This window comes from Triturus cristatus, chromosome 8 (genome assembly GCF_964204655.1).
Source record: "Triturus cristatus chromosome 8, aTriCri1.1, whole genome shotgun sequence".
Taxonomy (NCBI): Eukaryota; Metazoa; Chordata; class Amphibia; order Caudata; family Salamandridae; genus Triturus; species Triturus cristatus.
In genome coordinates, this window is record NC_140591.1 from 1255017638 (window position 1) to 1255033856 (window position 16219).

Here is a 16219-nt window from a genome sequence, read left to right on the forward strand (position 1 = left end):
AGGAGTTCTACCAGATAGCTCGTTTCCCACATGTTTTGGGTTGTATTGATTGCACCCACGTTGCAATATGTCCCCCTGCAACACAGGAATATATATATAGAAATAGGAAATGTTACCATTCCCTCAATATTCAGGTCGTTTGCAATGCCAAAAACATTATCACTGACATTGTTGCGCAATTTCCAGGGAGTGCACATGACTCTTATATCTTCAGGCAAAGTGGCATACACACCCGTCTTGTCAGGGGAGAATTTGGAGAGGGACATCTGCTTGGTAAATATGTGTTATAGTTTATCACTGTCATTGTACGTATGTCAATGTGAAGCTGCCACTGACTCTTTGCTCCATTACATGTAGGTGACAGCGCATACGCCTTGCGTAATTACCTAATGACGCCTTACCTCAATCCCACAACTGCCAATCAACAGAGGTACAATGCAGCACATATTTCGACAAGGAACATCATAGAGCGCACATTTGGGCTGTTGAAGAGCCGATTCAGATGTCTACATAAGACCGGTGGAGCACTGAAGTACAACCCTGAACAATGCTGCAAGATAGTAGCGGCATGTGCCATGCTGCACAACATAGCGACAAGGGGAGGAATGGACATCGAGGTGTCTGACAGCGATTCGGAGGATGGGAACCAGCAAGTGCCACAACACCATGCAGCACAAGGGGCAGGCGCAGCAGAAGGGCGTAGGAGAAGATTTGACATCACACAAAATTATTTCTGAGGTGAGTAATGATGACACAGAAACTGACTATTGCTATCAAAGTATTCTTTAATTAAATAAAATTGCCATGAGTGTTCAAGCACACTTGTAATCTGACCAGTGCAATGGACATAAGTGGTTTGCAAATGTCAATTCACTTGTCAGTCTGTGAAAAGTCAAATCCAAATAAATGGTTACGTCACCATAGTGGAATGCACTTGTACATGCCAGTCTAGCGCTTCTTCCCACGAACACCCAGACGCCTGTCAGACCCAGCATTGTCATCCGTTATGTTGGAAGCGGCGGGGGTACTGCTGCGTGTGTTGCGTCTTCCTGCAGTGCGGACTGGAACTGCCACACTACTTAGGCTTGAGCCACCCTCACTACCCTCTTCGGCCGTCGAATTGTTGGCCGCAATTGTGGAAGCATTTAGCAAATCAACTGCATTGGTGACCTGGTCCAGTGCTTTAGCCACATCGCCGCTCCAATGGCACATTTCAGTTTGCATGGTCACAGACCTACGCGCCAGCAGTGCAGTTGTCGTGGCCAATCTATTGTTTGATTTAGCAAACATTTTCAATTGCACCATTAGTTGACGATGCTGTCTCTTCTGGGATACATTTCCCTCATGCATCACCTTGCTCAGTTGCTGCACACTTTCTGACAGTACTGCTATGTTGCTAGCCATCTTGCCAACTTGCAATTGTACTAATCGTGTGTTTTTTGTCTGCAGGCGCTGCATACGGAGCATCTGTCCCTCAAGACCACCCCAGACATCACTTGGTTGCTCCTCCTGCTGTGTCCTGAGTGCTCTTCCTCTCCTACGCCGGGCTCTGTGATTAGTTCTGGGGACCTGTGGTTGTGTTTTTGTGATGGAAGTTGTCTGGCCATGGCTGCCACCTGGTGTTGCATCAGCCTCATCATCTTCACACTCCATGGTGACTAGGGATGGAACAGTAGCCCTGCGTGACTTTGTTGGACGTGAGGGATTTATTTGCACCACAGGTGTGTCCATCTGTTCACCTGCGCTGGTGTCCTGCATGTCTGGGGAATCGCTATCCACATCTTCTACACGTTGCGCATCTGTGAGGTGAAACAGTGCAACACTGTATTATTTCATGTCTGTGATATTAATTGCACAGTAATAAATATCTGCCTTCGTAAATGATTTTATACTCTATTAAGCTTTTTTGGGTTGTTACTCTGAGATTTGACATTTTAACTGCTTGACCTGACTACATCTCCCATAATGCCCCTCACCTACTGAACGCATTGTGTACTGGATGTTCAGGGTCTGCACTTGGGCTGTACTGTGGTCGAGTTCTACCTTTACATTTTGTAACACTAAGAAAACATACATTCATCTTACCTTCAGATGTGTTTGCTGCTCCGGACGTGTCCAGCTGGGTCACACCAACAACAGCTTCTGGCTGGATGGTGGATTCAATCAAGTCCTCCATGGGAGTGTTCCCAGTGTCTGTTGGTGTTCCCCCTCCTGTCTTCTTTGCCTCCTTCAGGCGGTCAGCTATGCGCACCTTAGCCCGACTGCGCAAGTCGTACCATCGTTTTTTGAGTTCTTCAATGGTGCGGTGTGTCACCCCAATGGCATTGACCCTGTTTTGGATCCGGAGCCAGATTTTCCTTTTCTCCTGCTCTGCCACTTTCAATGATGCCTTTCCAAACAGCTTGTCATGGCTGTGAACTACTCCCTCAATGAGGGTGTCAATTTCTTTTTCTGCAAATTTAATTTTGCGTTTCCTGCCTGTTTGGCTCTCCTCTGCTGTTTGTGAGGCTTCCATTTGCTATCACAAGTTTCTCTTCTGTCTCTGTCACACTCCTGTTCTGCTCCCAGAGCCAGCTCCCTCCTCTCCCTGACACTGTGCACTGGAAATGAGGCTGGTGCTGCTCACTTCCTGGTTGTGATGTCATCAGGATGCATCAAAAAGCGACTTCGGTATTAGCGATTTCGCTAATTGCGAAATCGCTAATAGCGAGTTCGCAAATGCCGAAATCGCAATTTATTTAGCGATTTTTAGCGATTCGCAATATTCTCGCAATGTTTTTGTTGCATCGTGTTTTGCGAGTCTTTATTTGCGAATCCTTAAAATTCGCAAATAAGGACTCGCAAACTCTCTTTTTGATGCATGTGCCTGTAAGTTCCCTTGAATCCTAAGGGTCCCTAGGGTCAAACTAGACCACTAGGTACCTCCAGTAAGCGCCACAGAGCTGCGTTGCAGAGAGGTGTAAAAAGGGGCTTGGCCTCAGAACACCTGTCTGCAGCGCAGCTCCCTGGCGCATACTGGAGATGCCTGTTGGGCTAGTTGGCCCTCAGGGACCCTCAGTATTGAAGAGGAATTAATTCCCCAACTTACAACTCGCCAGGGGGCGCGTTTGCAGAGTGCTGCAAGGAGGGGGCCCACAGCCCCCCTTTTTAAGAAGGGGGGCTGTGTGGTTCCCCTTCTTATTCTAATTTATTGGCCCTGATGACCCCATCCCCCAGGGCCTGTCTCCTAATTATATTTTTTTGACCCCAATCCCCAGGGCCGGCCACTGTTTTTTATTATTTTTAAAAAAATATATATTTATAGACACACCTAGGACATGCTGGACAAACCGTACGTACCTATCACCATGACGATTTGCGTGATATTCATTAAAAGGCGACTATGCATACAATGAATCCACGTGGAATGTATTTACACCACTAGTGAAGCTCTGACATGTCTGATGCCCTACCGTGCCTAATCCCGGTAGACACCCTTGTCGTTTATTTATACAAACATAGGTAGCTATTGACGGGCACATTTAATACACATGCACACCAAGCTATTCAAAGGGGATTCAACAAAAATTCGACCAAACCTATGCAAGAAACCCCCCTCACAGTTAATAAAACACACATCCACTGCCAGATGTGTAATACTTTTTATTTTACTCTCTGGAAAGGGGACGAACATCACTTGAGAGTCACAGCGCTCTCCTGGCAGAGCCCAATGCTGTGTTACACCCACCATTGCCTGCTGAGTGCCACACACCTCTGTGTTGTATTCCACTAGCTAGTGCATATGCTATGACACTCTCTAGCCCATGTGCACTGTAACACCACCCCGTGAATATGTCATGCCACACTTGTCTTCGCACGGGTTATATTGCCCTATCTAACGTGCCTTCCTCGATGCCTATGTTATAACGCACAGTGCTATGCCATACATATTACAATCTGGGATCCATATCTTTGTCACAGTGCATATGCAACGTTACACTCCCCAGCACATATTTTATATTACAACTTTAGAGACTAGTTAGGTTACACAACACTGCCCTGTGCATATTACACTCCAAGGCGCATATCGCATAGCACGCGCTAGTGCCTGTGCTATCTCGCGCTCTCCAATGAATCTGTCATTGCGCACAATGTATTGCATATTATATTTCACGCCCGGTTCATCTTATATCACACTTTTTGGTGCATAGTTTATACCATACACTATATCTAGTTTTCATTTTCAATCGTGCTCTCAGGACTATGTTCTATATAACACTGTGTTCACCGACCCTTTTCACGGGCATTACATTTTGCGATAGGGGGTGGAGGGTCAGGGGGTGTTTCTGCCAAGTGAGCCCGGAGTCACAGTCACAAACGTCCTCTTCTTCCTGAATAAAAGTGAGATTATGCTGCATACTTGTTCATATTTTAAGTAGTTCGCACAGACACACGTTTTAAAAACAATAAAGTTCCTAATACCCGCCTTCTCTGAACAGTTAGCTTGCTGCCCCATCCCCCTCCTCCCTATCCTCTGTTGTGTGAATCCATGGACTAGCCTCCTCCCTCCTGCCATGCATGGTCTGATGTGCTGCCACTGCCCTCAATTTAGTATGATGTACCAGTCCACTACTCCTGCCCTCCATTGCCCAATTCTATGCCCCATCATTGACCTCCTGCTTAAACTCTGAGCTTAGATTGCTGCCCCTATTCTCCTTCCCCCTGCCCTCCGATGTCTTTGTGCATGCCCCTGCTCCATCCTTTTTGCCCACCATGTTCCATGGACCTGCCACTCCTATCTACTCTGAGTGTTCTGTTGAGCTGCCACTCCCCTCCCACCTGCCTAGCATTGTCAGAGGACTGTAACCTGTTCCTGCCACCTCCACCCTGCCTGTCCACATGCCAGCCCCTATCCTCTTCCTCCTGTCCTACATGGTCCATTGTACTGCCACACCCTCTGCCCTCCCTGGTCTGTTGTGCTGCAACTGCTCCTCCTGCCTGCCCCATGCGGTCTGTTGTGAGGCCCCTTCCCCTGAACTTTCTTGTCTGTGCACAGGTCCTGACCCTCCCTTCTATCCTCCATCGTCCTTTGTGCATCCCCCTGCACCCTCCTTCTTGCCCATCATAGCCATTGTGCTGCCACTAACCCTCCCACTTGCCATGCATGGTCTTCTGTGCTGCCATGACCCCTCCCACCTTCCCTGTGTGGTCAGTTAGCTGCCCCTGACCCCCTCCCACCTTCCCTCCATGGTCTGTGTGTATGCCATCACAGTCTCACTGTTGCTCTTCATGGTGTGTCTTGCTTCTAGTGCCCATCCTGCCTGACCTCCATGGCTATCTTGCTGCTCCTGCCCTGCCCCATTGCCCCCAGCCCTCTGTTTACATGTGCAGACCCCTACTCCCTCCCTCCTGGCTTGTCTGTTCCATTGTACTGCCCCTGATCCGTCCCTCCTGCCCTTTATGGTCTGTTATGCTGCAGCTTTCTCTCCTGTCTGTCCATTATGGTCAGCTAGCTACCATTGCCTCTTGCCCCTCTGTTCTCTGTTGTCCATGTGCATATAAACATTGGACGTTTCCTGGCTGAATCGGGTCTGTTGGCATGTATGGTTGTACTACCTCTTCCTTCTGCCCACAATGCTCTATTACATTGCCACAGCCTCTCTTGCAAGTCCTGTATTGTTGATTTGTTGCCCCTGCCCCCCTTTCCACTGCCCTCCATAGTCTGTTGTGCTGCCATGGCCCTTCCTGCCTGCTCAGTGTGGTTAAATTGTTGCCTTTGCACCCTCCTACCTGCCTTCAATTTTCAGAGTCCGTGCCCCTGGCCTCTGCCTCTCAACAGTATCCTAATGAACAACTAGATTGCTAACATTCTATATTTATTACAAAAGTGTGGAACGCCTGACGTCATCTTGATGTAATCAAAACTGTAATACCTAGAGCATTTCCTTTAGAAATTACATATATGAGAGGGTCTTATTGGCATCAAAATTATGGTTAGTGCTCTAAAAGACTAAAATGAGGACATATTTTCTGAGTTTTCAAATAGCGACAAAGCACTTTTAAATTATTTGTTATCTTTATGTTTTTTTATCCAGTTGACCACTTGATTAAATGTTGCACTTAGGGGAGAGGATGTGGTGTTACTTCCAGAACTGCAGACTTTGCAACTGGGGAACCAGGTTGGAGTTTCTGCTTCAGCTCGAAATTCTGTGATTCTGGTCAAATCACTTAGTCTCCCCATGTCTACAACCAAAATGAATTTGTTCTTGTGTGATGTAACCAATGCTCATGTAAAGCACTCCAATACCTGACAAGTCTGCACTATATAACACTGCAAAAACACAAAATAATTAGGGGCAGATTTATGTTTCCTGGCGCATCCCTGCAAATCAGCAGGGATGTGCCAGGAAAGATGCGTCACGCAAGTTTACCCTTGCGCCACCACAGATGCGCCGCATTTACAATGCAGCGCATCATGGCGCAAGGATAAACAGATGCGTGACGCATCTGATGGCATAAGGGCGGCGCATTGCTGGAGTCGTGTCGCAAGCACGACGCAACTCCAGCAATGCTCAGGGGCCGCCCATACCGAACATGCTGCGTCATGCCTTACGCCTGCTTCAAGCAGGCGCAGGGTTTTGACGCAGCAGCGTCGGAAAAGTGACTCAGTGAAATCTTGTAGATTTCACTGCGTCACTTTTCCGAGGCTTTTTCCGACGGAACGCCCACCCTGCATACGTTAAACCTGACCCAGGTTTAATGTAGCGCAGGGCTTTACAATGTGACGCATCTCCCTAGATGCGTCACGTTGTAAATAAGGCGCAACATGGCGCATGGTTTACGCCGCCACTGCGTCACAGAAGTGACGCAATGGCGGCGTAAATGTCTCGCAAGGGGCTTGTAAATCTGCCCCTAAGTGTTTTGCACACTTCTATCATTGGGCTATATTTGGGCTACATCTGGGTGATTTTGGGCTACATTTGGGCTCTTTTGTCTCCGGTGGCCATCTTGGGAGATTTATTTGTTATGAAGTTTCCTAATTTCCTCATGTACTGCAGTCTCCTCAGTAGGAAATGCTTTCAGTTTTTTACTTTGATTTCATCATGAAGGTATTCAGATATGTCACACATTTGCCATAAATTCTGAATGTTAGCACTCTAGTTGCTCATTAGATCACTGTAGTAAAACTACTGTTCACCATGGAAGTCTGCTCCTGGTATTAAAAGTGCATGTTTCAGTCTGCATGTCAGAATTTTTTCATGAAATAGAAGAGGATTTGAGAAGTCACTCAAAATGTGCCCTCATTTTCTTTCTTCAGCATTAATCATAATTTCTATGGCAAAATGAACCCCCTCATTGTGTTCCTTTTTAAATTAAATGTTTTAAGTGTTACCAGTTTATTCCAATCAAGATGGCTTCAGGTGTGCCATACCTTTGTCATAATGAATACAGTAAGCACTCTAGTTGTTTTTAAGAACACTCTGGGACATTCTGTCATTGGGCTATACTTGGGCTACATCTGGGTGATATTTGGGCTACATTTGGGCTCTTTTGTCTCTGGTGGCCATCTTGGGAGACTTATTTGTTATGAAGTTTCCTAATTTCCTCATTTACTGCAGTCTCCTCAGTAGGAAATACTTTCAGTTTTTTACTTTGATTCCATCAAGAAGGCATTCAGATGTGTCACACATTTGCCATAAATTCAGAATGTTAGCACTCTTTTTGCTCATTAGATCACTGTGGTAAAGCTACTGCTCACCAGGGAAAACTGCTGCTGGTATTGAAAGTGCATGTTTCAGTCTGCATGTCAGAATTTGTTAATGAAATAGAAGAGGATTTGAGAAGTCACTCAAAATGTGCCCTAATTTTTCTTTCTGCAGCACTAATCATACTTTTTATGGAAAAATGAACCCCCTCATTTTGTTCCTTTTCAAATTAAATGTTTTAAGAGTTACCACTTTAATCCAAGCAAGATGGCTTCAGGTGTGCCATACGTTTATCATAAGTAGGACTGTTAGCGCTCTAGTTGTTCTTTGGAACACTCTGGGAAGCTGCAGTAGAACACAAAGGAATCAACTGACAGTCTCTGCCCTTGTTGGATGTACATGTTTTACTGAGAATGTCAGACTTCATTCTCACATGACTGAGAAAGATAATGTGAATTTACAGAAAATAAGCTCTCAGTTTAGCTTATAGATCACCTTCCAAACCTCTGTGGGAAAAGCATGAGAACATATTTTTCTCTCAATCATGATATCCCAGCAGAAGGCTTTTTCACATGGTGAAATCACCTTAAAACATACCACAATTCCTAAAATGAGTATGGTACCATCAACAAATGATTTATAATGTAACTAAAGTCTTAAAACCTTCTATTAACTGCAATGCTTTTTAATGAGGTGCTATCATGTATATTGGTCCCAAGATGGCTGCCAACACTTCTTGGATGAAGTGCTGACAGCCAATCAGATCTCAGGATGAGATGTGTGGTTAGGCTCCGCCCACATATATATATGATTTTACTTTTGATTTTCTCAGGAACTACTGAACAGATTGACACCAGACCTGCAAAAGGCACTTCCCTGACCTGAGGACTACCTCTCTGAGGACCCCCCTTTTTTCTCGGCCCCCGCTTGACGAATCACCCCGAGACTTTCAGGGTAGGAGCGGAGCGGAGCGCCCCACCTATTTTGAAAATTTTGCGAGGATTCGTCAACCGGCGCCAAAGTTATTCCAAATAGAATGTTGCGGATTTCCTATGGAAACACGGTCCTAACTATAACTATCTACTGGCGACCGCCAGTAGATAATATATATATTTATATATATATATTTGCAATGAACTTACGAACTGTACAATGCATTATGGGGCTAGTATTTCGAATGCCTGGTCATGTGACATTTTGTTTAAAAAAGCAAGCACAACGCACTTTGCATTTGTTAACTTCTTACCTGTGAGCAAGGCGACAGCCGAAACGCGTAAGGTGATGGAAGATTAGTGCTGCTGTCTTCGAAATAAATGCTTTTATCTCCGTGATGGGCCTCGCATCTTTGTTTGGTCACGGCGTGTGTTGGTGAGCTGCTCCATGCTCACTGTTCCGCGAGGCCACCCTGAAGGGTCGGGGGCTCCTTGGGCTTGGAGACTTTGTTTTGCATTCAAATTGGGAGCATGACCCACTGCAGTCGCCCTACCTAATCAGGAAACGCTACGAAAGCAAAAAGAGCAGACTGTGTGGATGGGAGAACATCCCGTGTTCTGACCGCTCGGAGAGACATGCAAATTCGAAGACCTATGCTGAATGTGAGCACTTGCATATAATCGGAAAAAACACATGGCTGCGAGACTTTATTTCCACTAAAATGATGCAGGTACCAAAGAAAAAAATGCTGAAATAACGCTGTTTGAGGATCAATCATGATTCCATTTGCAATGAACTTACGAACTGTACAATGCATTATGGGGCTAGTATTTCGAATGCCTGGTCATGTGACATTTTGTTTAAAAAAGCAAGCACAACGCACTTTGCATTTGTTAACTTCTTACCTGTGAGCAAGGCGACAGCCGAAACGCGTAAGGTGATGGAAGATTAGTGCTGCTGTCTTCGAAATAAATGCTTTTATCTCCGTGATGGGCCTCGCATCTTTGTTTGGTCACGGTGTGTGTTGGTGAGCTGCTCCATGCTCACTGTTCCGCGAGGCCACCCTGAAGGGTCGGGGGCTCCTTGGGCTTGGAGACTTTGTTTTGCATATATATATATATATATATATATATATATATATATATATATATATATATATATATATATATATATATATATATATATATATATATATATATAGGTGAAGTATTGATTGTTTTTTTCCAACACCATTTCAACATACCTACAAGATATAAATATGATGTCAAGGTATATATGCATACAGTTAAGTATAGTAAACAGGTAGTATATATTTGTCATATAGCAGTACCCATGATTTGACCTTTACCATTGATTGTGAATAGACAATTTTCACAAACCCACAAACGTTTAATTTAAAATGGCATTTTCCATCTTTAAGTTAAAAGAGGAATTATCTGTATCCATCATTGCTTGAACACACTGTACCTTTTATAAGAACGGGAGAACAAACACACTATGGCCGTTCTCTGGCACAGCATTTTAGTATTGGAGGGTTAAACCAAATGACTGGTGCTGTATCTACTATTAGTGAAAAGGAACATTCTGTGGAACTATCAATTTAAATAAAACTGTCAGCCACAAAGTATCTGTCAGCCACAATGTATCTGGTTGATAGTACTAATCCCTCATCTAAACCCTGCCTGCATGGGGGAGAGGGCCTGTTGGTCCTCAATCCTGGATTCCAATCTCCCTAAGAATTGCCTAGCAAAGATCTTTTGGGCTACATCCATGAGACTAATAGGCCTGTAATTTAGAGGGGAGTGCCATAGACCCTTTTTGTAAATAGGAACAATGTTAGCCTCCTTCCAACTAACAGGGATACTTGCCCCCTCCAAATTGCAGTTCCATAGTTTATTAAAATACAGAGCCCAACCCTTGATGTCATCAAGAAAGAGGTCACCCAGGACACCATCTGGCCCTGCAGCTTTTCCAACTGCAATAGCTTTTATTGCACTAGCAGATTCGCCCAACTCCAACTTTAGAGACCCAGAAGAGGAAAGATTCATTATGTTTAACTGTACCACTCCTTCAGCAGTCAACCCCTATGGCTATAAAAATCAGAAAAGTGAGAATGTCAGACCGCAGAAGTAATGGAGTTGGCCAAAAGCCTCTGTGCTAGCTGGCCTCCGTTGGCCACCAACTTCCAAAATAACCTGGTGTCATTGTGCATGGCAGCTTTGTAAATGTTTTCCCATACTTAAGTATCACAGTTCTTGTGCGCTCTTATTTGGGCCAGTTTATATTCATTCCTTTTGATTCATATCAAGTGAGGTTGCCCCTAATAAGGGCTCGACGAAGCTGATTGTTCTTGTCATTCCAGGTCTTGTTATACAAAGTACCCTCAGGTTGGAGAGGTACCCGAGATGGCACACAGTGACCCAAGGGTTTTAAGCAAATCTACATTAATCTTTACAATTTTTAAGTCCCAATACTGGTCCCTGCTCTGAACAAGATTGGGATTTTATAGCTCTAAAACAGAATCCTTAAGGGCCAGGTTCATTAAATCTCTTGAACGTAGATTTGCAGCTACCTTGTCCCAATTGACTCTTCACCTATCATTAGAGGGCACCAGGTTGGAACTGAGCAATATAATCACTGTCAACCCTATTCAGTACCTTCAAATTTACCGGGTTATACCAGATATGGAGAGAGATTAAAAAGTAATCAATTCTGCTTGTGTGGCCGGGGTGATTGAAAGTATGAGCACCATTGGTCTCAGATACTGTGCAGCCATCACATGCCCTCAGGCCACATAGTAAGGTGAAAGACAGGAGTTGATAAGCAGCAGCTGTCCAGTGCTTCACTGGTTTAGAGTGAGTGTGGATATCCCCCATTCCTCATCTTCCTCACTAATAGAGGAGGCACTTCCCATGTCCAGTGGTTCATATGTGGTGTTAAAGTCACCATCAATGATGACAGAGTCATGTGAATCATAGGGGGTCCTATGTGAGGTGAGGTCGTGCATTGCCTGGGTCTCCCCTCCAGTCAACCAGTTATAAACATTGGTGCATGCATCTTCCCTAGTAATGGATGTGCCCAGAATATCATGTGAAAATAAAAGGCAGCATGCCTATTTTAACATTAAGGATCACTTTGGTCCAAATGAGGAGGCTGCCAGAAGGGCTTCCCCTTTCTACAGAGCAGGCGAGTATGTGATAGGTAACATAGCCGAACCAAGATAGCGGGTCAAGGCACCAAGATTCCTGGAGGAGAAATAGATCAAATTGTTCAATAAAGCTCCCCCAGGCTGGGTCACTTAACTTAGACTTAATCCCCGCTGCATTCCAGGACACAATGTTAATAGGGGAGGAAGAGCTGGAATGAGCATCATCACTCTCCGCGAGGAAGCAGAGCCAAGGTAGATCTAGAAGAAGATGCCGCTCTGCGTCTGAGACTCTGCTAAGTTCTTCACTCCGCTACATCCTCCTGGGGTCCAAGTTAACCCTAATGAGGGTTATTTTCTGATCAGGTCAGGGTACAATTGCAATTTGGGACCTTATGTGTGATTGATTTGTATATCACTTACTACCAACTATTGAATCAAGTCACTGAGTAGTGTAGGTTAATGAAATTAGGTCCTGAAGAATTGCCATTTGATCTGTGGGGATAGACAAAGGCAAGAAACATGTTGACCTCATTATACAACTAATTGACAGACCTAGCTCATTAAGACCATTGTATCCCAAATGAGCACCACATTTCTTAATTAAGGTAGTGAGCTGTTTTTTTTTTTAAATGTCCTGATATTAAGCATCACTTTACCTATTTTAATCCACCTCTAGCCACCACACTACATACACAACACAACCCATAGACCCCCACTTCACCATACAGCATTTAAAGATTTCCGGCAAAGTGCCCCCTAGTGGTTGCCCATCGGGCATTGCAGCACCGGCCCGACAAGGAGCATGGTCAAATGATGAAGCATGATACCTCTTGGGGTGTGTGAGAGAACTTGCTCCTATTGGAGCTTTCTGCTTTAACCTGGAACAGGAGAACTGTTTTTCTTCCTCCTTTCCCCTGGTTTAGAGTAACTGCACACCCCTGTTTTTGATTAGACTATTGCTATTAGGAGCAAGTATACTGGACCTTTCTATGCTCCTGGTTCCTCTTTTTTGAAGAGGATCATCACTTGTGGCTAGGAATGGGAGATCCCTGTTTGGGCACGGTCGCTCCAAATGGTTACAGGGTGTATCCTTCCACGAGCTGATAAATCACAGGAAGATGGTGGGTTAAGTTTAAATCTGATAGCTGTACTAGGTGGAAAGTGATGTGTCCAAGGGGTTCAGAGGAATCATGGAAGTGTTTTGTATGCAAGATATCAGAACGAATTACCGAACAGCAGTCGTACATTGACCATATGTGAAGTACACAGTTATTTATCAAGGACCCATTATCTTCATACACTTTCTTGGGAAATGTAGGGACCTTTCCCATGTATAAGGTATCTGGATGTTCCAAAAGAGGCATCCTATCTAATTTGGACTTGCTCCCATCATGGCTGTCCCATCAGATCACAATCCTGGTGAGAGGAGTTGGCCTAACGGCCTAATGGCTAGGGCGGTCGACCTCAAATCTGGGGAACTGGGTTCCAGTCCCAGCAATGATGCTGAACATCCTGTGATTCAGGGCAAATCGCGTAATCTCCCCGTGCCTAACAAAAATGAATGTGTCCTCATGTAATGCAACTGGTGCTATGTAAAGCGCTCTGATACCCGATTTGGGTCAAGTTTGTGTTATATAAAACTCTGTTAAAAAAAAATCCTGACTGGTCCGACCATCCCGATTTTAATTTGAGGGGACACCGGTTGTTGGGTGTTGCTTAAGGTCAGGGATGTGGGCCTCATAGAGTGGAGGATCATTAGGGGGAAGAGGAATAATGTGAGGTGTTAGCTGTTTAGTAACACTTTGATTTTTCACACTGTTTATTTTGTTAATTAGTGAAGTGTAAATAGAGGTAAGGGCACTTTGGACAGGTTTAGAGGTATCTGGCCTGACAAAGGATCTTAGCTCCCCAATTTCTGTTGTTGTTAGTAAGGCTAGTTTGGCCCTTCAAACAAGCACCTCAGCCTAAAGGTAATGGCAGCGGCGACTCCTCCACTAAGGTGGAGGAGCTTCGCCCCACTGCTCTGTGAGCAGTGTAAAAAAGAATAACTAAATGATAATAAATAATGTTAATTATCATATTAGTTTTCCTTCCTATTCAGGTTTGGGGCGGGGTGGGCTGGCCAGTGTAGGGGGCAGGGGAGGAGTGTAAAGCACACTCTAAAGTCCACATGGCAGTTTGACCGAACCAAGAGGGCCGGTCAAACCGTCATGTGCACTTTGCATCTTCCCCACCAGGCTGCATTACACAGTCTGGTGAGGAACATGCAAAGCCTCCACGACCCTGTCAGAGCACCAGACCACAGGGTTCAGAACAATCACAATGCTGCTTAAGGCAGCTTTGTGATTGGACAGGGTGTTCTGGGAGGCTGGGTGCTTCCTGTTGCAGCGCGGAGGAGACAGAACAGAGGAGGCAGCACTCTGCGGCACCCAGGTAAGTCAGTTTATTTGTATTTTCTTTATTCCCCCCTCTGCACCCCCACCCGTACCCCCGTCCCACCACTCACACTTATTAGCAGCTGCTACTGGGCATTGGACTATATGAACTGCATGAATAGAATTCGGCACCCCATTCAAAGTTAAATCAGTTGTAACTATATCCAGGGGAGGCATATCCATGGTAGGAAGGGATGGAGCCTCAGTGGGTTATGGGGGTCCTCCTTAGAACTCAAATCAGACAGCAGAGTAGCAAGGGGTAAACATCTGTCTACACATATTATCATGTGTTGCCCCTTGCCAAGACATTTTCCACTTCTTCTATTAGTATGTCTATATCCCTGAGAGTTGGATCATCCGTCGGGCCGTCAGGGAGAAGAGACTTGGCCGTGGGTTGTGGGTTTTAACTCTCCTCCCTTGGAGGGTATCGTTTGCTTTGCATTTCCCCTTTTCGAGCTGAAATGTCTGCTTTACTAGGCACCTGCACACAATTATTGCCACGTTCAACCCCTGCACTTGAAACCACATAAAAACAGCATACACATATAAGGCTCTGGTTTTTCCAAATCCAGACTTGAGCTGCCTGCTCTACATCTTGCCTTGCCATCAGCATGCTAAATGTGAGGAGGAAGAAGAACTTTACCGCATTTTTCATAGTGAGGAACATATCGGCATCAAAAGGATGTCCCTACATTTAAATTGAAATAATACAGCATGTACTAAGGGCACTATTTATCAAGGACTTGCTTCATGTTTGCACCACGTAATGTGCTACGTGTGCGACTGAAACCCAAAATGCGATTTCTCAAGCGACGCAAAGGCCACTTTGCATGTCCCGAGTGACTTGATAAATCAGGAGTAAGACAACACAGCGCAAATCAATGTGTTGTGTTAGTCTGCCTTAGAGGGGTATTCCATGGGTGTTTCTTCACAAACTCCCATGGATTTCGATGCATCCCCAGATTTACCATTACTGGCAGACCTGGGAATGCACTAAAATGATACACCCCCCATGGGGGGCGTAATGAGGAGAAATATGAAATATCTTTACTTCTTGTTACTTCCTCTTTGTTTGATGAACCCTGCTGGATTGAGGACTATGCCTGTGGCCACACAATCAAGGAGCCAGGTTCAGCAGCTGACATCACTGTTCAAGAAGAGGAGGATAAGGACAAACAAGATGATCTGGTACTGGTCAGAGAGAAGGACATGGATTGCAAGGAGTGCATTGCCGGCTCACTGCTCAAAACAATGAAGCTTACACCAGGTCCTGTCAGCATTGCACCTCCCACTTCACTTCTGAGGATTGCCCATTCCCAGCAGTCAGCCAACCAGCCACAGTCTTCACCTACCCTAACACAACCATCCTCACAGCCTTCATGTCCAAGGTAGACGTGTTGCTTCTCCTAGACACTCCTTTGATGACAGTGCACCCCAGGCCTTTTCTCAAGGCAGGAATCTCCTCCCCACAGCCCCCATGTGCCACCCCTTCCAGTTCTGGTGGACCTGGTGGTCATATCAAAGCTTGGTTGGCCCTTATGGAGGGGGTTGGCAGATGGTCAAGGTGGCCACAGTGGTGTAGCTAGACCTTTTGCCGCCCGAAAGGGGAGGCCACTGGTAAGAGCAGGGGGGCTGGCGATTTCTGCATTTACCACCTTGCAACAGCCACAGACAAGAGGGGGAGGCCACCGCCCTCAAAACTCAGGCTGCCTGTGGTGGACTGTCCCCTTGCTACACTACTGGGTGGCCAGTGGGAGGAAGAATTTTTCTAACAAAATGCTGATGTTAGGCAAGGCATTTGTGCCTGACATCTCAGACTCATTACAGGAAATCCCGCAGATAATTGACAGGCATTTTTCCAAGACATGTCAAGGAGGCAAAATGATGTAATATCAATCTATAGGGAAGAGAGCGCAAGGCACCATACCTAGGCCATGAGGATTGAAAAGATGCCAGAGGTACAAGTAAAGTTTAAAACAGGTACAGTTCATTGAGCATCTATTAACATGACCAGCACG